The sequence below is a fragment of the Aquarana catesbeiana genome, linkage group LG04 (genome assembly GCF_042186555.1).
Source record: "Aquarana catesbeiana isolate 2022-GZ linkage group LG04, ASM4218655v1, whole genome shotgun sequence".
Lineage (NCBI taxonomy): Eukaryota > Metazoa > Chordata > Amphibia > Anura > Ranidae > Aquarana > Aquarana catesbeiana.
The window spans coordinates 419,553,589-419,576,383 of NC_133327.1; the positions used below are offsets into that span (position 1 = coordinate 419,553,589).

Consider the following 22,795-nt stretch of genomic DNA (forward strand, 5'->3'; position numbering starts at 1 on the left):
TCACTAGACTAACGAAAAATAGACGCCATGACATCATGGCCGCCAGCCGGGCCAAGGGAAAATGGCCGCCGTGATGTAATCGGACCACCCAAACATGGCATGCTGCCAGAATCCTCTGTGCCTTCAACATCGCTGCACCCTCTGCAAGGGGACCCCCTTCCAAAAAGGCACTGTACTCCACCAGGCAGGGTGAACATTTAAGAGGACACCACTGTGCACTCTGCACTGGGATCCCCAAACTGCACACACACACACACAACAGGGCATGCACCTAGAGGTCTCCGCTGCACCCTCTGCACTGGAACCACCCCATACCGCCAGGGCAGGACAGGACACACACCGCTCAGAAGGGGAATGGCGGGGAGACCCCCGGGGGTCTCTGCTGCCTGCACTGGGACTCCCACCAATTTGTGAGGGGAGGGGGAAGCCCAGTTTAACCAAGGGACTTTAGGATGGGAAGAGGGATCCTGCAGGCAGGTCCGACCATCCCTGGAGTGTACCCGTGTCCACCCCAAACCGCATAAAGGGGGAAAGGGGGGACTGTACTTACCGATCTATGGTGCGGGCGACCCTCCAGACAGAACTCCTCGTCGCCGAAGTGGGGGGCTGTCGGACAAGGGACCGTTGCGACTCGGGCCAGAACCCATTCGTATGCGACCCTGTGAGACGTTTAACTCGTGGGCCAGCCACCATCTGTTGAGGCTATTTCGCGGCCGACCTAGAGTGTAGCTGCGGTCTGCACGCACTCGCTGGCTGGACTGGGGAGACCACTGGATGTAGATTATCCAGCCCGTTGCCCAGCCCGGCAGTTGACTACAGATCTTCCAGAAGAAAATGCATGGAAGAAAGACAAAAAATAAAATTTTTGGACTAAAAGATCCCAGCAATGAGCTAGGTCCTTACGCCCGACTAGACAGAAATAAACTGAATACCTAGAGCGGGGGGGGGGGGGGGTTATATACTGACTGAGGACAGCCCATGGGCATAGCCAAGTGTTTTTTGTCCGCCTAGTCCTACTACAGTACCATGCAATTCAGTGCAGGCAAACGCACTAATAATATGTATTCTTCTACATATTTTTGGAAAAAAAAAAAAAATCGCAGTTTGGCGCACTGCCAGCCCATTCAAATAAGTTACCACAATGCACTAGACCATCACAGTGTGAATGGGCCTTATTAGATGTTGAAATATGTTGTTTATCTGTCAATTTAAAATTTGACTCTGTATAGCTAGCTTTATACCTGTCAGCAATGATGTAGAACAGGGGTCAGCAACCTGCAGATCGCTATCCACCAGTAGATCACGGACAGGTGACTGGTAGATCTGGGCTTGCTGACCCACCATTCCAGAGCATCAAACTGAGTGGAATGCGGAAGGACTACTTGTAAAGTTGGAGCTGTAGTAGGGAGCAAGAGCCATATAAGCTGATGCCTCCTCTGTAGTGCTGGCTCCTGTCCCATGTGGAGTGATAACTGCACTCCACCTCTTATCCTGGCTAGTGGTCTCCAGAGTGGTGTCAGCAGCAGGAAAGAAGAGATCTTCAGGTCAGTGTGGAGCAATACACTGGGCATTATAGTATAAGGTTGCTTTCAAACTGAACCACGACTCAACCGCAGGGTCTTACCACCCCCCAACTTTACTTGTGAATGAGCCCTAAGGGTGCTACTGCTGGAATGCAACTAAGGGATGATTCACAAGTACAGAAGGCACTGCTGCTCCTTTGAAAAGCGTTCAGAGCATGTTTGACAGGTGGTGAGGAAGTGATATGTTGCCTCCTCACCACCCGATTTAAACCCATGATTGCTGTGAAATGAATGCGATTGTGACACGTTAGTACGGCAATTAGAGGTTTAAATCAGGTGTAAATAGGAGACACTGTGCCCGGTGATCTTTAACTTCTCCCAAGTTGTTCAGGTAGATCTCCACCTCTTTAAGGTTGCTTACCCCTGATGTAGAAGATGAGAAGTCATACAGGAATGCTGCATCTTTGTAATGTTCTATCTTAACATTGAAAGTTTCGGTCCACTTTACATTCGTTATCTATTCTAGTTTTAGACTGTAATGTTGTTCCTTTCAATATCTAAGCTTCAAATAATGATAACCGCTTGCCCATCCTCCATGGCTGGATATGAATTTTCTCACATACAACGAAAAAAAACCCCAAACATTCTATAAATATTCACAACAGGTAACTTACGTGGTTAATGCTTTTCATAGGTGTGTTGTCACATGGTATGCAAAACAAAAACTAATTCTCCTTGAAAACATGGGTGGAGGACACGTCATCTATTTTAGTGTATATCAGGCAAATATTTGATGTGTGTACATTATTATTAGACATAGATGGGGCTAATCACTTGAACACAAAGCTTATCGATATATACACATCATATACATAAAATCAATGCATTATATCCTCCACACACCACAATTCTTTCTGCGATACTAAAACAATTGCTAAAAGCCGAATGCGTCCTTTGCATACAGATGTCAAAGATTGTAAGGAATGCAAGTTTGCAATTTTCTAGAAGACTACTTGAAAAGGGCCCTAGCCACAGGAAGAAAACAATTACCTACCTGACATAAGAAGGGGAATACATTCTGAAATCCTGAATTATAATAAACAAAAGCTGAAAATGTAGCAATGCCATGATAAGATGACAGTGTCCTTAAAGCGACACTAAACTCTGGCTTTTAAATAAAAACTCTACTAAAGAATGTATTCTTAAGGTGGTTGTAAATCTCTGAAATGAGTAAAGCATTTCACTCTATAGTAGGTACTTGCCTCAATCCAAAGCACCTAGTGTGGTTTCTATCTGAACTCACTTCTCTGCATTAGCCCTTCTGACGGTTTATCACAACACCACAGAATTGGGACAAAGGTGTTAGTTAACGCGGAGTTCCACCCAAAAATGGAACTTCCACAATAAGGGAAGGTGACCCCCTGACATGCCACATTTGGCATTTTTTTTTGGGGGGGGGGGGCGGAAACCCTCTTTTTAGAGGGTTCCAGCTCCCACTTCCTCCCGGCGCAGGAAGTAAGTTCACCTTTCCCCCTCCCTCTCGGGCAATCATCTGGGACATGTCACAGGTCCCAGAGAATTGCCCGGCCAGTCACAGCGCGCAGCGTAGTGCGTGCCCGGCTGTGAAGCCACAGCCGGGCGCCCTCAGTGACAACGCCGGTGCCGCAGAGAGGAGGGGGAGAAGAGGGGGGCTTCGCTCCCCCGCATCGCTGGACCCTGGGACAGGTAAGTGTCCGATTATTAAAAGTCAGCAGCTGCAGTATTTGTAGCTGCTGACTTTTAAATTTTTTTGTTTTAGTCGGAACTCTGCTTTAACAGCATGTTTCCCCATGAGATTGTGTAGAGGGGGGTGTGTCCTTTGCCACCACTGAGGTCTCAGATTACACTCAGGTATCCTCTCCATTCTGCGCAGTATAAGATGTCACATCCTCATCCCTTGCCTAGTTTAGCTGAGAAAAAGCCTTTGATCTGTGTGTTTTAGAAGGCTGTATTGAAGAGGGGGCTGAAGATAAACAGGTACAACTTATGAATGAGGATTTGTTTCATCTCTGTGTATTACCTGAGGCTTGTCACTTTAGTGGGTATATGTAAGGGTTTACACCCACTGTAACTAAAAAAAAAGTACCTTCTATAGCAATCAATTAGTCTCCTCTAAATTCCTTTTTTTTTTTTTTTGCTGCTATGATCTGACTTTTCTGTTAGAGGGTGGCAACATTTATTCTTTATGGTTGCACTGTATGTAGGAATGTAGCCACCCTCTCTTGCTCGCTCCCAATATGGACCAGAGACTATGGACTAAGGAATTTGTAGTGTGCATAGAGCTGTGTACATGACTACAACTAACAGGCACAGCTTTCTTCAAACAAATGGAAGGGACAGGAAAAAGGAAAGAATAAGATCATAGCTTAGTGTTGCTTTAAAGAAGTTCACCTTTCGTAACAGTTATACCCATATTCGGGGTATAACATGTAACGAATGGACCAGCCCCTGCACCTCCCCAATTCCCCTATCTGCCAGCTAGCTGTACCCTCAAAATAACTCATCACACAGCCATTAATGTCTAAAACACTGGCAACAAAAAGTGAGTACACCCCTAAGTAAAAAAAATGTCCAAATTGGGCCCAATTAGCCATTTTCCCTCCCCGGTGTCAAGTGACTCGTTAGTGGTACAAAGTCTCAGGTGTGAATGGGTAGCAGGTGTGTTAAATTTGGTGTTATCACTCTCACTCTCTCATACTGGTCACTGGAAGTTCAACATGGCACCTCATGGCAAAGAACTCTCTGAGGTTGTGCACAAAAAGAATTGCTGCTCTACATAAAGATGCACTAGGCTATAAGAAGATTGCCAAGACCCTGAAACTGAGCTGCAGCACGGTAGCCAAAACCATACAGCGGTTTAACAGGACAGGTTCCACTGTTCTAGTAGGTCTTTCCTGACATTTTCTTAGGCATCGTACAGCAAAAGCCATGGTACGCAGAGAGCTTCCAAAGCATCAGAGGGATCTCATTGTTAAAAGGTATCAGTCAGGAGAAGGGTACAAAAGAATTTACAAGGCATTAGATATACCATGGAACACAGTGAAGACAGTCTTCATCAAGTGGAAAAAATATGGCACAACAGTGACATTAAAAGAACTGGATGTCCCTCAAAATTGTTGAAAAGACAAGAAGAAAACTGGTCAGGGAAGCTGCCAAGAGGCCTACAGCAACATTAAAGGAGCTGCAGGAATATCTGGCAAGTACTGGCTGTGTCATACATGTGACAACAATCTCCCGTATTTTTCATATGTCTGGGCTATGGGGTAGGGTGGCAAGACGGAAGCTTTTTCTTATGAAGAAAAACATCCAAGCCTGGCTTAATTTTGCAAAAACACATCTGAAGTCTCCCAAAAGCATGTGGGAAAATGTGTTATGGTCTGATGAAACCAAGGTTGAACTTTTTTTACCATAATTCCAAAAGATATGTTTGGCGCAAAAACAACACTGCACATCACCAAAAGAACACCATACCCACTGTGAAGCATGGTGGTGGCAGCATCATGCTTTGGGGCTGTTTTTCTTCAGCTGGAACAGGGGCCTTAGTCAAGGTAGAGGGAATTATGAACAGTTCCAAATACCAGTCAATATTGGCACAAAACCTTCAGGCTTCTGCTAGAAAGCTGAACATGAAGAGGAACTTCATCATTCAGCATGACAATAACCGAAAGCATACATCCAAATCAACAAAGGAATGGCTTCACCAGAAGAATATTAAAGTTTTGGAATGGCCCAGCCAGAGCCAAGACCTGAATCTGAGTGAAAATCTGTGGGGTGATCTGAAGAGGGCTGTGCACAGGAGATGCCCTCGAAAATCGGACAGATTTGGAGTGTTTTTGCAAAGAGTGGGCAAATATTGCCAAGTCAAGATGTGCCATGCTGATAAACTCGTACCAAAAAAGACTGAGTGCTATAATAAAATTAAAAGGTTCTTCAACAAAGTATTAGTTTAAGGGTGTGCACACTTATGCAATCATATTATTTGAGCTTTTTATTTTTACTTTCCTTTACCTAAAAGATTTCAGTTTGCTGTTCAACTGAGTTGTAGAGGAGTTTATAATTCACATTAAAAAAGTGGAAAAAGTTCTGAGATGATTTATCTTTGTCTCATTTTTGTACATGACATTTTATATCCACTTATATATATATATATATATATATATATATACATATACACACATACACACACACACACATATATATTATATACTTAGTAAACCTAGAGAAATCTAATCAAATGATAAAAAAAATGCATGAGAAGAGATAACCAACACAGAAAACCAAAAGTCAGAATGACCAGTGGAGCTAGAGGCTCAGACAGTGGAGTTTCCATGCAAATATAAACATTGCCCCATCTCACTATCTGCCCTTTAACCCCTTCACTGCTGCCAACTATTACGCAAATTTGAGGCTTTACATGTTTCGTTTTTATTTACTCGATGCAACCTCATCTTTTAGATTTTACCAAAAAATGTGTATTATGTTGTGTTTGAGTGCACTAAAATGATTTGAGTTCAGATATACTGAAAATATTTGATTTGATAAATAGACATAAAAAATGCTACCGGCACCATTTTATTCCACATGGTTTCTGCTTTTAGAAAATATATAATGTGTTGGAAGTTTTAAGTAATCTTCAGGCCTAACATGTTGATTTTAACGTGTACAAAAAATGAAAAATTGTTCCTGGCAGAGAAAGGGCTAATGTGATATCTAGTTTAATAGACCAAGAAAGAGGATAAAGAGGTGGGGACTATCTTGAATTCTGCAAAGGGCATTGGAATTTCTATATAATGTTAGTTTCCTATATCAATGGATCTACATTTGACATTTGCCTGCCACTGCAGATAACTTCTGCCATTACTTTTAATAACATGCACAGTTTAAATTGCTTACATTTGTAAAAAAAAAATTGTTTTCATTTGGCCTCTCCAAAAGGAGATAGGACTTCAATGTAAATTGTGTAATCATGCCTAACATGCCTATTACTAGCCCACTCTCCCAGATTTTAGACTATTACATTTGTTGAACTGTAACACTGATCTCTGGACAGTGCTGTGTCAGCTTATGATCCTCATCACCATGGGACTGGTTTTTCTAGGTCAGCATAAAAAGCGTTCTGAAAGTGCCTTCACTGGAGTATTAAATTAGGTACATTTCCGGCAATGCTCCCTGAGATTGTGGGCTCATGGCACTTGTCAATCATGTGCTGATGAGGCCCAACAGACAAAACAAGCTAAGGGATGTGTTAAAGCAAATCCAAATTGCACTTAAATAATAATGGCCCCTTACACGTCATGCATGTCATTTCTGCAGTCCTGAAGAACATCCAGGTAATCTGGAAAACTGGGGTGCTCCAATAATAAAGCCACTCCGAGTTCTAGTGATGGCTGGCTTTGGCCTGCCCCTCTCACATCTCACTATCACTAGGACTATGTGGCATATACTCAGGGGATGAGAAGTGAGGATTATTTGGGTATATTTTCTAAGAAAGAATGCTTGTATTCTCCTCTCGCTTACTCTTCACACTGTAAAGGGGGGCACAGGGAAATTGAAAATGTTTTTTACCTTAATGCAAACAATGCATTAAAGGGGTTGTAAAGGTTCCTTTAAAATAAAAATAAAAATAATAACAAACATGTTATACTTACCTCCTCTGTGCAAGGGTTTTGCACAGAGTGGCCCCGATCCTCTTCTTTTGGGGTCCCTCAGCGGCGCTCCTGGCTCCTCCTCTTCTCGAGTGCCCCCCGCATTCCATAGAAGCACTCATGCCGTCCCGCTGCTGCGTCCATGAACACAGACAGCAGGACTCGGCCCTGCCCCCCGAACTCCCATATCACTGGATTTGACTGACAGCAGTGGGAGCCAATGGCTCCCGCTGCAATCAATCTATCCAATGAGGACCCGAGACAGCAGCTGGAGCTGCTGTGCTCGTCCCCCTCACTGGAACGATCAGGTTCAGGTAAGTAAAAGGGGGGCTATGGGGGGCCGTTGCACTACAGGAGGTTTTTCACCTTAATGCATAGAATGTATTAAGGTGAAAAACTTTGAGGGTTTACAAGCCCTTTTACGTTAGAAAAAGTTTTTAGGTTTAGTAACAATTTAATTAACTCCTTATTCTCCTTCTCCATTTAATTATTATTTTCCTGATGATTTTTTTGTTCACTTCTATTTTATAAACTATTAATTAAAACTTTTTTGTGTTTGCTTTGTTCGTTAATATTTTTACACCTTTAACATATATTTACATGTTTCACATTGAAAAAAGTGCAAAAAAAAAAAACATAACATTGATTTAATTTGTAAATAACTTTTCAATGCTTTGTACCATTGCAGACACAAGTGTAAATAAAACAGTTGTGGTAGGTATCAGTAATTGGTATCGGTGAAAAAAGTATCGGTATGCGTGCTTATTTAAAAAAATAAAATAAAATGGTATTGGTAAATCCCTAACAGAAACAGAAATCAATCATTTGATCATCAAAGAGACATGTTGTAAAAATTGCACTAGTGGTTATGGTACAATATACTTTACCATAAAAAAAGCAGACCACAGAGAAATGTTTCTAGTGGTTTGCGATTTCCAGTGATAACAGTACACAGCAGCACAGAAGACATTTATAGTTCCTGGCATCAAAGATATCAAATTAAACAGACATGATGAGCAGATGCCTTCTTGTTCTCATTTCTGTTTTCCAGTCCAGTGACAGTAAAGACACAGAAAAGCTAAATAAAAACATCAATAATAATAAAAATAATAAAGTAATGGACCGTGATGACAGATCTTAAAACCAAAGAAAAGCCAAAAAGGAAGATTATATGTATAAAATTGCTTAGTATTTCTGGATATAATAAAAGAACAGCTGCAATATCCTATGCAGATTTTACCCAATGATGCTTTCCCTGCACTAAGGCTATCCTGAGCACAGCCTCAGAGCTGTCAGATGTAAGATTTCAAAGCTGTTCTGAATCTACTCTCAGACACAGCTAACTTAGTGGTGAGGGCAGCAACAGGCAGCCTATGGGGGTAAATGGCAGCTATACATACAGCAGTATTAGGTTAAAGCATATGTCCAGGGAAAAAAATACCCCTTTAAAGTAGGGCTGGCCCAAGAATGAAATGCTGCCCCCTCCAACAAAAAAAATAAATAAATCACACCCACCAAAAGGCCCCCACATCCATTATTTTATATTATAATTAAAACTAAAATTAAATTTATCAAGTCAGATTTACATGCAACAGCACCTTGTCTATATGCAAAATTATATGACATACCATTATGTTCATTTCCAATGGGCGGTCTGGGGTAGTATATAGACTGGCTAGGGCAGTATAGGGACAGGCTGGGGTAGTACATGGACAGGCTGGGGTAGTACATAGACAGGCTGGGGTAGTACATAGACAGGCTAGGGCAGTACAGGGACAGGCTAGGGCAGTATAGGGACAGGCTAGGGCAGTATAGGGACAGGCTAGGGCAGTATAGGGACAGGCTAGGGCAGTATAGGGACAGGCTAGGGCAGTATAGGGACAGGCTAGGGCAGTATAGGGACAGGCTAGGGCAGTATAGGGACAGGCTAGGGCAGTATAGGGACAGGCTAGGGCAGTATAGGGACAGGCTAGGGCAGTATAGGGACAGGCTAGGGCAGTATAGGGACAGGCTAGGGCAGTATAGGGACAGGCTAGGGCAGTATAGGGACAGGCTAGGGCAGTATAGGGACAGGCTAGGGCAGTATAGGGACAGGCTAGGGCAGTATAGGGACAGGCTAGGGCAGTATAGGGACAGGCTAGGGCAGTATAGGGACAGGCTAGGGAAGTATAGGGACAGGCTAGGGAAGTATAGGGACAGGCTAGGGAAGTATAGGGACAGGCTAGGGAAGTATAGGGACAGGCTAGGGAAGTATAGGGACAGGCTAGGGCAGTATAGGGGCAGGCGGAGCGGCCCGAGGGGCAGTTGTCATCATGACACACAAAACTGCTGGGTAAAAAAATCTTGTTAGTCAATTTGCTGGGTAAATAGAAGAGAAGGAGAAGTGGCCGTGGTTCAATTTGCTGTCCCTCTCAAAGTGCTGTCTGGGTCCAATGGACTCACTGGGACCCATGGCAGGGCCAGCCCTGCCTGCAAGGGTTAAACACTCATATGTCTAGGGTACTAGATAAAGCAATTTTATTTACACGATTCCCACTCCCTTACACTTCAGCCATGGAATGTCTTTGGGCGAGGATCTGGGTCTGACACAGCTTAGGGGAGAGCAGGCTGCAGGGACTGGTCTAGCAGCATGGAAGTAGCCTGCAGAAGCGGAGGATCAGGTAAATAAATCTGCTTTTTCCGGTGCCCTAGACCTAAACACTTATCCCATTAGGCACACTGCATGGGGGGATTTCTGTTTTTTTCTGGAATTCAGCTTTAACTAGTAAAATGACACTATTAACTATGATGCCAGGGTCTCTTTAAATAAAACACATCATTCAACTTTAGGCTAGGGTTGCATGGGTGATTGAATATCTTTGTTACTAAGAGATTTAGCGGTTTGTTCAGTAATCTCATTAGAATCACATTTCAGTGTGCCCTAAATGAGGTAACTACCAGTAAAGCAGTGATGAGCTTGGGTGTGTTGGGACTAGGATCTGAACCCATGTGTGTGAGCCCACTAGGAAGCGGTCACCTGGCGGGCCAATCATCTGTGCCCAGAGCATTCCCTTCCCCACAGCCACAAATGTGTGCAGCTGCATAGATCCATACTGGTGACATATTCTGCGCTGGCTTGTACACGTGGGAAGGAAAGTTCAAACAGACCCAAGCTCATCACTGTTCAGCAGCAAAGAGATTTAATCGCCACTGTAGCTCTAGTCCTAGCCATACGCAAAAAAAATATGCCATTGCAATTCAAGGAGCAAGCACGCTTTGAAGGAGCCATTGAAACATACATTTTGTTTTCAGCAAATACATACCCGCATTAAATTGTGTTTTTAGATCTGCTTTAAAGCTGCATTCACACCTGAGTGTTGCGTTTATGAGCGCTTTTGAGCATTTTTATACAGCATTTTTAAAGCTTTTTTTAGCTTTGCCTTTTTTTTTTTTATCAGCCAATACAGAAAAATATAATCTGTCTCATCATTTGTTGCTATGGTTTTTCAGCATTTTCATCCACTTTTATTCATTCTTTTTTTTTAATACGTTAAAGGGTTAATTTATTTCTATTATTTACTTAATTTTATATATTTATTTTGTTGGGGTAGCGTTAGGGGGTCAATATTAGGAGTTAGGATTAGGGCTAGGGGTTAATATTAGGGTTAGGGTTTAGGATTAGGGTTGGGGTTATAAGAGTTTGGGGTTTAAATTAGGGTTAAGGGTTAATATTCGGGTTAAGGGTTTTTAATTTATTATGTATTTTCTATTTATTTTCTATTTATTTAATTTATTATTTATGTATTTTATTTATTTAGGTTTAATTATTTATTTTTATCTAATTATTGCATTTGAATAGAAAAACACTCAAAAGCGCGTAACATCATTGATCTTTTCTCCTCCAGCGTTTTGGAGCTTCGAGGTTCAAGCTACAAAACGCTGAGGTATAAATGGGGCCTAAAACTGATTGCTAGGCAATCAACCAAATGCATGCTTCATCACATACAGTACGTGTACACATTTAAAGTGGTTGTAAATGAAATATGAGCAAAGCATACCCTTCTGTAGTGTGTACTGGCTTCAATTAAAAGCACTAAGTATCATTTATGTCTGCTGCTTGGTCTCCTCTGCTATCAGCATGAATCACTTCTGACAATATTTCCCGACACCAAGATTAAAATAGTGACAGTGGAGGGACTTCCAGCTGATTGACAGCCTCAGCTCTGTTCCTGTGTGCTCTGTGAAGGGTGTGTCTCTTCCCTCCAATCAGCTGTCAGAGCTCTTCCCATTGTAACTTCAGCTCTCCCTCCCCTTTTTACTGAACTCAGACAAGCTTATACAGTGAATTCAGCAATTTGAATGGATGTAAAGAAGAAATGGCTGCAGATAAACAGGTACAACTTATGTAGGAGGATTTGTTTAATCTTTGTGTATCACCTGAAGACAGTAACTTCACTGGGTATATGTAATGACCTACACTTTAACCTACAATGGAATTTGTAATTCCCATTTAGCCACCTGTTAGTCTTCGCTCCTCTGCCAGACTGCATGACCAGGTCTGCAAACTCACGTTTTCTCACTTCAATAAAGGCTTGGTCACTAATGATTAGGAAAGCAACACCACATTGCTGAGGTCATCATTCTGTTCTCTCCTCCTGCCAATAATCTTTCAGTATTACACTGACAGCACTGTCCAATACAACAGAGCCCAAATGTCTCACACTGTCCCCCTTCCTCTCCCAGTCCAAGTCTTCTTTATAAGGAAGAGAAACCTAATAACAGAATTCAGATCATTATGTCACCCGCATATATATAAATTAAACAATTACCTAACAGCTTTAAATGCATTTTTTTAAATCTCGGTCTGCTTGAGGTACCTTTTACACGGGGTGGACTCTGCCTGCGATTCAGTTGCTCAGCATGGAATCTGTCCGCTGATCCCCACTAAGAGGGCAAATGACAGGTCCATGTTCACTCTGCTTATGCAGAACAGACACAGCCCGCTCTCCTCTATGGGTGGTCGGATGTAAATGGACCACCTGTCTATTTACACCAAACTGCCATCCGATCCGCTGGACAGAAGAACAGATCCCCATTAGTTTGTTTTTAGCGGATCAGATTGGATGTAGCCAGGTGTAAATGGACATGTCTGTTTACACCCGCTGCTCCATGGGGAGAATAGACAAGCTGACCCGATCGAAACGTTTGTGTGAAAGGGGCCTTAAAGTAGTTCTAAATCAGGGCTAGAAAATTCCTGGTTGTCATGGCGTCTGATAAAAACTCTCTGGCAACTTAATGGGCCCAAGATGACTAGAGAAATTACTGCAAACTCTCACAGCCCGGCTGACGAAAAAGGACCCCCCTAGCAGAGGCGAGGCAAGTCCCCCTCATCAATGGATACACTCGGTAGCTGAGCTGCAGGCTGTGAGCAATGGGGCTGGCATCTTGGTGTCCAGTGGTGTTTGGCAGAGTGGCATTGGGTGTACCCGGTGTCTAGAAGCTGTACACATTCCCAGTTCAGAGTGTTAAGGACATGTCTGCAAAATCCCAGAGCCATACTTCTTGAGGAGGGTTGGGAGATAAGCCTGCTCTAATGAGGGGAAAGTCTGTACTGTTATAACACCTGTGTTATATGTGACAGCGGGTGCCTGGGGCTGGTTGCCTCAGTACTGGTGTGACGGTGTACAATGTGGAGAGGTATTCTAATCTATATGGAATAAGACCTCCCTGGCCTCGGTGCTAGGTGTCCTGGACTAAGTGAGTGAGCCTGGCTCTGTCAGATGTGTGTTCCAAGCCTAAAAAGGATGAAGCTCAGTCGGCAGTTCGCAGTACTATATTTTGTGTGGTTATATTTTTCCTCTACATATATCCCTTGATCAGCCCAAGAGCCTTCAAAGAGAAGGAGCCTTTCCTAAGGTGAGCTAACCACAGTCCTCTACAATGAGTCCAGAGAATAAACACTACACTAATAGCTCTCTGTCAGTGAAGTCTATGGAGCTCATCCTTCTGCTTCTCCCCACCTTAAGTAGACCAGCTCTATAGAAGTCTATGGGGCTCTACTGCATAGGGGCAGCCAGGAAAGAGAACTTGCAGAGCTAGACGTCAACAAACACAGGAGGCCGAGCATGTTGGATCTGTGGAGGAGAAGGGTGGGATCTGTTGGTCGGGGGAGGAAATAAAAAAAAGTGTCCTTGAGCAAGTAAACCTAAGTGGGTCAGCTAAAAATATGCAGGCACCTGTTGTGTTCATAAATCTACTAGAAGAAAAACATTGAAGAGTCTATGACAGAATAATATGAAATAAACTAGCGATCTTAAATCGGTAGTAAACCGCAAAAAACAACAACAAAAGCAAAAATATGGTCACCTGCAGGAAAATAGCATAATATGTTAGTATGCATTGCATACTAGCATATTACGAAAGACTTACCTTAGAACGAAGCCTAATGCCGCGTACACACAGTCGGACTTTTCTACGTCTACAAAAGTCCGACAGCCTGTCCGACAGACTTTCAACGGACTTTTGGCGGACTTGCGGCAGACTTTCTTACGAACGGACTTGCCTACATACGATCACACAAAAGTCCGACGGATTCGTACGTGATGACGTACACCGGACTAAAATAAGGAAGTTGATAGCCAGTAGCCAATAGCTGCCCTAGCGCGGGTTTTTGTCCGTCGGACTAGCACACAGACGAGCGGATTTCTGGGTCCGGCGTAGTTACGACGTAAAGATTTGAAGCATGTTTCAAATCTAAAGTCCGTCAGATTTGAGGCTGGAAAAGTCCGCTGAAAGTCCGGGGAAGCCCACACACGATCGGATTGTCAGCCAGCTTTAGTCCGTCGGACTTTTGTAGACGAAAAGTCCGACCGTGTGTACGCGGCATTAGAACGAAGCCCGCCAGCAGTGCGCTGTCACTACTGATAGGGCTTCCATCTTCACCCAGTCTTCCTTCCAGATTCTCGGACTGCGGCTGCTTGATTGGCCAAGCCGCAATGACGTCACTCCCATGCATGCACGCGGGAGTTCCAGCCATGGCATGGCTCTCTCAATGAATGACATGCCATCTATTAAGAGCGCAGTGTGCATGCGCCAGTGACCCTATTGTAAATATTTCCTAAACAGTGCATGTTTAGGAGATATTTTCTTGTACTTACAGGTAAGCCTTATTATAGGCTTACCTCTGGGTACAAGTAAACAAGGTGAGATTTACTACCACTTTAAAAAGGTCTGTTGTCCCCTGAAGTTTACTACTTGATCACCTTGATGTTTCACATGTGGTATAGCTAGATCAGTTTTCTGTAGAAAAGAATTGAACCTATGATGAGCTAACGCAGTCATATGTTTGAAGAAAGTAATGTGGTGCATGCCATCACCAAAATCACCACCAAAGAGGGAGAACCAGTCTCAGTAAAGTCCAGCTTTGGTTTAAGGAAGCAAACAGCTGCATCGACCGTCCACCTGACGCAAACAGCAGCCCTAATATGTATCACTCCCTAATAATTATAGACTCTAGGATTAAGCTCCTGTGAGGAGTGAAATGCATTAGAGCTGTTTGGGTCTGATGGAGAGCGGATCTCCCTTTTCTTTTTGAATCACTAAAGTAATGCATGGTTAATGGCTCACAACCGCAGAGAACCTGCTCCCAAATTTGGGACACCAGTAGTGTGCTGTAGCCGAATATTATCTTCTCTATTACATAAATAAAGAGATGTAGGGCTGCTTTGCTCCCTTAGAATCTTTGATGTATTGCAATAACTGAAGGACTAAAGTATTCCAAGAGCAGCGGGAAATGCTGCAGCAAAAAGTCTTATAATCTGTGCTTAGCGGATCTTCACTGTATCCAAGCACCACAAACCAAAAACGCTGTTTAATTCACTTCAGTATTCAAAGCAAGCTCCCCCATTCATTCATGTCTCCATGCTTTATTTTGCTCAGAAATCACACTGAAAAACACCCCCCTAGCATTTATGGTTGTGGCCATCTTGAGTAAGGGCAGATGATTAATGTAGCATTTACTTCCTGGAATCCATCTGCCCTTAGTTCAGTCATAAAGGCGTGCCTAGCTGAGAAAACCCTTCTCCCCTCTTAAAGACTCCTGGGATGTATGACATCATTTGCTGAGGAAATGTAAAAAAAGTAAGTTTAAAACAAGTAAATAATAATACACTTTAATATTTATTTATGAATGCTAGCAGCAGAAGGATTAAAAATAGTCAATGTTGGCTGTGAGAGTGAAGTTCTGCTTTAAATGTGAAAAACAGAATTAAATGAGAGATGATCTGATGTGTGTTTAGAAAACCCCTGCAGATAACAGAGGTTAAGGGTCATTGAGGAGAAGGACAATCACTGGCAAGTTAGAAAAACCTTTTCTGATTGGTACAGTTTTTTTCCATGAACAGTTGCCACTGTCATGGCCGAGATACATTAAAAATACTACATTTTCATGGAACTATTCAAATTAGGAGATATCACTTCAGAAGAGCATTCCCTCCTACCAACAGGGAAGGCGGATTAAGTTACATCATCCGTTGGAGAGTTGAAGTTAAGCGACAAAACCTCGAAACCGAGTAAACATGAATCTGATATGAAACCAGCTGAGTATGGTCAAATATGTGTTTTCAGACCTAAGTTACAAAACCTTTAATTAAAGGAAAAGCTTGGGTAAACAACCCCATTGTTTCAAAGGGTGAAATTGCCTCCCTAGTCAAACCCCAATGTTGACTCAAGCCTTCCCTCAGACAAAGACAGAGATGCAAAGTTAATGATACATCAAAATGATACACAGGCACAAATCTCTGAACAGTCAATAATCAATATGTGCCTAAATTGTCTGACAGAAGAAATGGTTTGGGTTTGGACATTTAAAACCTGTATACATGTGATATGGTAAATATATGTGATCATAAGTAACTCAAATGCTATATTGGACTCTAGGTCACAGATATGACCATAATTTTAATATCCATTGACCCCATGAGTAATCTGCCATAAGATAGAAATTTAAATTTTGATAGAGAACAAATGAAGAACTGTGTTTAGATACCATCATTGTTGTAAAGACATAGAAACCATGACCGCATCCACATGAAAATACCCATATAACATGTATTGTCCCAAGACAATTAGGTTTTCATAGGATATGCAGGAGTCATGCTTTTATCCATATAAACATCCACTGTGTGTGATATTAATTAATCAAATTTATACTAAATGTATTATATTTTGTACCAATTGCCGGGGTCCCTGAACAATATAGACATATATTCATAAGCCCCAATATATAGATAGACACCCATTATAAAAGAAAACATTTTTTCTTTTAACAAATACCATATGTACTCGAGTATAAGTCGACCCGAATATAAGCCGAGGCACCTAATTTTACCACAAAAAACTGGGAAAACTTATTGACTCGAGTATAAGCCTAGGGTGAGAAATGCGCAGCTACTGTAAGTGGAAAAGAGGGTCAACAATGCCCATTTGCAGCCTCACTGTGCCCGTTTGCATGCCTCACTGTGCCCATTTGCAGCCATAGGACCCCCGAACATCAAACTCGGTAGTTAGGGGTTCCTAGATGCCCCCTAGCTGCAGCCAAAATTTGGGGTCTCTGGACCCAAAGGGTCCTGAAATGACATTGCTGCAGATGGACACAGTTGACCGACTTTGGGGCCCCGTATCTCGGGGCCACTTGGTACTAGGAACCCCAAATTTGATATGCAAACCCAGTGGAAATAGCATTACAAAAAATCCAAAGCTGTGGTTCCTAGAACGAAGTGGCCCCGAGATACGGGGCCCCAAATTCGGTTCAGAAAATGGCAAGCACTTTTCTGCAGCAGAGAATGACATTTTCCAAACCAACTTTTGGGCCCCATATCTCGGTGGCCACTTGATGCTAGGAACCCCAGCTTTGGATATGTTGTGGTACTAATTCCACTGGGTTTGCACACTAAAATTGGGTTTCCTAGCATCAAGTGGCCCCGAGATACTGGGCCCCAAAATCGGTTCAGAAAATGTCAAGCACTTTTTTGCAGAAGAGAATGACATTTTCCGAACCAACTTTGAGGCCCCATATCTCGGGGCCACTTGATGCTAGGAACCCCAAAATCGGTTCGGAAAATGTAATTTTCTGCTGCAGAAAAGTGCTTGACTCGAGTATAAGCCGAGGGGGGCACTTTCAGCACAAAAAAATGTGCTGAAAAACTCGGCTTATACTCGAGTATATACGGTAGTTTAGAACACATTTTCTGTCCTCAGACACACCTAGTGGCTAAAGATGATATTACCTGAATTCAACAGGTAAGTCATTAGAATTCTCCAAACCAATGGAGAATAAGCCAAACCTTCTGGGCTGAGCTTATGATAATTTTATGAGCTTATTATCCCATTTGGTATAAAGGATGTGAGGGCCTTAGAGAAGGGATCACAGACCCACACGCTGGATACACCCCTAGACAATCAAGAAGTCTGATGATATTTGACCACTCCCCATCTTGCTGGACCACGTGACTGGAACCACTCGACGTACTTAGATTTTGTCGGCTATCTTCCCCCTTTTAAAGCGGGGGTCCACCTATCTATCGTTTTTTTTTTTTGGAGTTCATTCACGAACTTTTCTTCTCATGATTATCTACTCACATGTTCTGTGTAATAAGTCCGCCTGTGTCCGATTTCGTTGTAAAGAATAACTTATAAAATTCACTGAAGGCGGTTTCCATCTTCATTGTGGGCATTTGAAGCCCACAAGCATGTATTTCCTGGATGCGGTGAATGCTGTGCTCCCAGCATTCACCGAGATGTTGTGATGACGCTGTTGCACAATGCATGCTGGGAAGCCTGAGACTAGCTCCCAGGGGACTGTGGGAGGTCTGGGAGAGGCTAGAAACACGCCTACTCCCATGGGAGGAAAACCAGGAAGTGCTAAGAAGATTAGGAAAAAAAAGGTAATTATGGCGATTTAAATTTTTTTTACACAGCATTTCAGCATCTAGGCAAGGAAGAGAATGCATAGAGATAATGTTCAAAATTTGGGTGGAACCCCGCTTTAAGCTATTGGTAAGATACAGGCCATACAAATATGGATTATCTTTCTCTCATAATTGTAGGGATGGTAATTTATAATTTATTTGTTGGCATTATCAAATACAGTGTGTAGGGTAATTTATCATTATCATTTGCCCATATTGATTGTCTAGGCTGTGTATTATTGAAGCCGTGTTTGGGGAAATTCAGACACAAACTTGTATAACATCAATTTCAATTTCTGTGGTCCAGGGAGAGTATTTATTGCCCCATTCAATGTAATAAACTCTGTTAGATTAATATTTCTTTCAAATTGGCAATATCTATCTATTGACTCCGTGATACATACTTTGGATTCCTCCCGGTCGGAGAAATTCAGTGGACTGTTTCCCCGAGCGATAAGGGATATTGTGTTCTTGAACGTAAAGCGCAATTACCGTACATATTTTTCTAACAGAACAATTTGGGCTACCCTGAGTTATTTGTAACATATTAAGAAATATTGTTTCATTGCTGTGTTTGATGATTTGATAACGTGCGTGTGAAATATCAATCACCAGAAATTCCAGTTCTGTTTGAAATTGTATAACTATACTTGTTAATTAATAAAGTCAAATTATTTACTTATTAATTTAGTTGGGAGATATTTATACATTGGTAAGAAAAACCCCATAAATTAACAAACTCAGGAAAGGATTGTGGTATGTACTGATTATCTGAACCAGGTTCACAAACTATACCGTAAGGTTGGAGGCACTGAAAAAACAAAACACTGAGATCTTAATTAAGATTCCGTACCACACTCACAACAGCACCATCAAAGCTTCTCCCTCACCCAGGTCCATAGGCCAAAGCACAACAGTTGTCTGATGCAAGTATTCCTGCTTTGAGACACACTGCTCAGCAAAAAAAGTCTATAGATGATGATCAGATCACACCTGTAATGGTTCATCTACCATCTAATATCTATAAAATGTACACTACCAGCTTAAGACAATTAGGTGACAAGAAATGTATTTTGTCCCACTGAAAAAGAAATATAGCCAAAAGCATACATTACTCTTTTGCTGTAACAATCAATACAAAATACTATCCAATGCACAGGTCAGATCAGCAGCTACATAAAGGAATTAATTCATAAGGTCGCAATATGGCGTTTACTGCTTGGAAAAAGTGCACATTTATAAAGAATAGTTTACAAGGGCATGTTTCCTCTACCCATGTTGTAGTCAGGAGCAGCAAACGTGTGCAATAGGCACACCACGCGGTAGCATTGTGCTTACGTGCATTGTACTGCAAAAAAACAAAACAAAAACACAAAGTACGGAAATTTTAATGGGTGGAAGAGTGATGCAGCCTATTAATTGTGAACAAAAGTCTAATGCAATGTGCTGCAATGTATTTCAAAGCACCAAAAACACTTGCACTGCTGTGCATTGCATTTTGGTGTGAATGGCCCATAACTGTGCTTAGCTTAGAGGCTTTGGGACTCTAAGCACTGTTACAAAGAAAGATTAAAAAAATAATAATTTGATCAACCTCTCCTCCAATCATGCATTACACAGAGAAAACTCCATGGGACACAAGTGTATCAACACCACAGCCTACATTTTAAGAATGGGTCATAAAATTCAAGCTGTGGTATGGACTAATCTTGCAGTATACAGTGGAAAGCAGATAGCAAGATACACTCTCTGTTATATGCCCTCCAAAAAAGTGTTTTGGTTTAGGTTTTTCTTTCAATCAAATTGCTCCACACACCTTCTGTCAATGACCTTGAACTGTTTTGTTCAGTAATGATATGTCAATGTAAGCCCTCGTTCATACTGAAAATGGCTTTGAAATCATGCGACTTCATCTGAACTCACACAATTTCAAAGCCACATTTCAGTCTGACTTTGGGGGCAACTTGAAAGACATCTGTGCAAGTTCATGCACAGATATCTATTGAAGTCGCCCCCTGAAGTCACCAAAAGTAGTGCAGGAACTACTTTTGGAAACCTGTGCGGCGCCACAAAGCGTCACACCGATTGGGATGGTGCCATTGCCGGCAATAGGCTGTGATTTGACATGTGAATGCATGGTAAATCGCGCTGATGTGAACAGGGGCTAAAAGTCTGTACAGGTTTATTAAATACTATATATTATGATATAGATAAAGAGATGTAATTTCAGAAGCCATTCATGTAGAAAAACAGAAAATAGAAGAATTCCAGGAACTGCATGATTAACTGTTCATTTTTGTCCAGGGGTGAGGAGAGCCGAGATATACTTACCTAATTCGCCAATCCTTCGAGTGCAAGACTGGTCTCTGCTGCTCCTACCCCCCCCCCCCCCGCATGCTAGCGGTCTTGTAGCAGTCTTGTGCACTGGACTGTTCCTTTCCTGAATGCTGAACATGGGGGAGTGCGGTTTTACAGAGGATCGGGTGAGTAGAGCCTTTCTGTGCGCCCCTGAACAAAACAAGCAGTTAACATATGGGGAAACATTTTTTTTCTCAGATTTCTGCTCTAAGGATTTATAAACTTTTTTCTGGATCTCAACTAGGCCTCGTGTATAAAGAGTAAAGGGAAAATCTGAAGTGCTGCTCATGACAACTAAGGCCTCATGCACACTGCTGCTCATAAACTGAAGTTTTTGGGGCTTTTGGCATTTTTTGCATGTGTCAATGCACACATAGGCTTTTAGAGAAGTTTAGGAGCAGAAGAGTTTAGAGGCCATCAAAGCTACTTTAGAATGCAGCAGAAATTGCATTCAGGAGAGGAAATTTTGGGCATATTAATTTCAGTGCCCAGGATAAGTTAAAGCGGAGTTCCACCCATTTAAAAGTCAGCAGCTACAAAAAAGTGTAGCTGCTGACTTTTAATAAACAGACGCTCACCTGTCCCATGGTCCAGTGATGTGGCTGCCCGAAGCCTCGCTCCTCTCCCCCTCCTCTCTGCGGCGCCATCATAGCAACTGCGGCCGTGACAGCTTACTGCGCATGTGCGAGTTGCGCTGTGCTCTGCTATTGGCCAGGCAATTTTCTGGGACCTGTGACGTGTCCCAGAAGATTGCAGGGAGGGAGGGGCTGCCTAGGGGGAGAGCAGGAGTTGCCTAGGTGGCCAAGAAGCGGAAGGAGGAAGTGGGACAGGAAGTCCCTTAAAAAAAAAAAAAAAAAAAAAAAGGTACCCACTCCCCCCGACCCTCCAAAAAAAAATGACATGCCAAATGTGGGCATAAGGGGGCAAGAAGTGCTAAAAATGGAAGTTCCACTTTTGGCTTTAAAATTCTGGCCAAAGAAAAAAAAGCCCAAAAGCGCCTAAAAAGCTTGGGAGAAACAGCATTTACAACAAACCAGTGTGCATGAGGCCTAATTCTGGACCATACATTTTTTAGCAAAGGGCAGGATATGAAAACACACAGCTAAGGGTCACACTTCCACTTTCCTATGTTTAATGTTAATATCCAGCTTAAATGTATTCTTGTTTAAATGGCTTTTTACTGTAGCTATCCTTCCCCACTCTGTAGAACAGTACTAAGCATGCATCCTTATGATTCATGAATGTTGTATGTCATTTCATGTGTAGCAGTATACTTTTCCAGAGCTGCACATTGCAAAACGTCAATAGTATATGACTACCACTAATGATAACATCAATAGCCCAGAGAGTTGCCTGATTACAAATTACCATGGCTGCAGAACACCGCCAGAGTGAAGGGCTTTTATTCTAGCAATGTCTTGACCCTGGTATAGCTACCATCAAAACTGCAGATTCGGGACGTGTGCCTGCTACGCTTCTAGACTCTAGTCATCTATCAAGGTCAATGGAGAACATTGATTAGTGTTCTCATATTATTGTGCTGTAAGAGTGCTGGATTTTCCAAGACCTCTTCATATCACTGATTGCAATTAGCTGACTGTGGAGGATGATGGTTAATGAACGCATCCTTGAAATACTTCTACATGTTTCCTAGGTTTCCTCTTCTAGCTCAGTCGATCCAGTGTTATATTCATGAGCTTAACAGCAAATCATGTGTGAATCAGACATGTATGCTTATTTCAACCTATTTATAGCCTCCTCTGTGGGCTCTATATTAGTTGGCAGTGTTAATGACTATGGGCTAGGTTAATAATGGATTATCTTTATGTGAAGTTGTCAGTGACACCCTTGACACTCCTCATCTGTTTAGCAGATAAAATACTGTAATAGAATGACACAAGGATATAAAAACACCGGTACGTTACACATACTATACGACATGATGGACAAGATCACTCTAGTACGCTGTCCTATCACAACGCCAAGCAGCCTATATCTGCATAAGGAGGGCCCTGTCATTTCTCAAAGACCTACTACATTCTGCATAGTGATTCCAAGCAAGGCATTAGAGATTGATGCAATCAACCTACAGTTCTGCTAAATCATGGCTAAAAAAAAAAAAAATAGAATACATATGTTTAATATGCATAAATAAAAACAGATCATTGATTTAAATATTAAACGCTGTGGTTCCAGGCAAACATGAAAATTCAGCACTGTCATCCTAAAAAGCATAGTCATATTCTAAGGCTATGCAATGAGCGACTAAATAAAAAACAGATTA

At 42.2% G+C, this 22,795-nt stretch overlaps 1 protein-coding gene across 4 annotated transcripts in view; it reads right to left on the reverse strand.

Annotated features, from left to right (window-relative positions):
- MAP7 (microtubule associated protein 7) overlaps nucleotides 1–22,795 on the reverse strand; it is a 296,620-nt gene that overhangs the window by 221,132 nt on the left and 52,693 nt on the right. The window lies entirely within an intron of this gene.